Source organism: Babylonia areolata, chromosome 32 (assembly GCF_041734735.1).
Source record: "Babylonia areolata isolate BAREFJ2019XMU chromosome 32, ASM4173473v1, whole genome shotgun sequence".
Classification (NCBI taxonomy): domain Eukaryota; kingdom Metazoa; phylum Mollusca; class Gastropoda; order Neogastropoda; family Buccinidae; genus Babylonia; species Babylonia areolata.
In genome coordinates, this window is record NC_134907.1 from 18,281,734 (window position 1) to 18,282,057 (window position 324).

At 64.2% G+C, this 324-nt stretch overlaps 1 protein-coding gene across 4 annotated transcripts in view; it reads left to right on the forward strand.

Moving 5' to 3' along the window:
* LOC143276503 (monocarboxylate transporter 12-like) overlaps positions 1-15 on the forward strand; it is a 22,943-nt gene extending 22,928 nt beyond the window's left edge. For all 4 annotated transcript variants that reach the window (XM_076581036.1, XM_076581039.1, XM_076581037.1 and 1 more), the window contains exon 6: positions 1-15. This exon is cut by the window's left edge and continues 118 nt beyond it. The gene's annotated coding sequence lies outside the window, so the exon portion shown is untranslated.
* Positions 16-324: the final 309 nt, after the last annotated feature.

Sequence of the window (324 nt, forward strand, 5' to 3'; positions counted from 1 at the left end):
TGGGGATCACTGCCGCCTCTGTGTGTGGGGTGTGTGGGGTGGGGGTGGGGTTGGGGAATGTGGAGGGGTGGGTGTTGTGTGTGTGTGGGGGGGGGTGTGGAGGTGGGGGGGGATGTGGAGGGGGTGGGTGTTGTGTGTGTGTGGGGATGGTGGTGTGGGTGTGAGGGGACTACTTACCTCACTGACTGGGATCACTGCTGACTGTATGTGTGGAGGGGGCGGGGGGGGAGGGGGTGTTGTGTGTGTGGTGGTGGGTGGGTGGGGTGTGTGTGTGGGGGGGGGGGGGGTGGATTGGGTGTTGTGTGTGTGGGTGTGTGTGTTTGT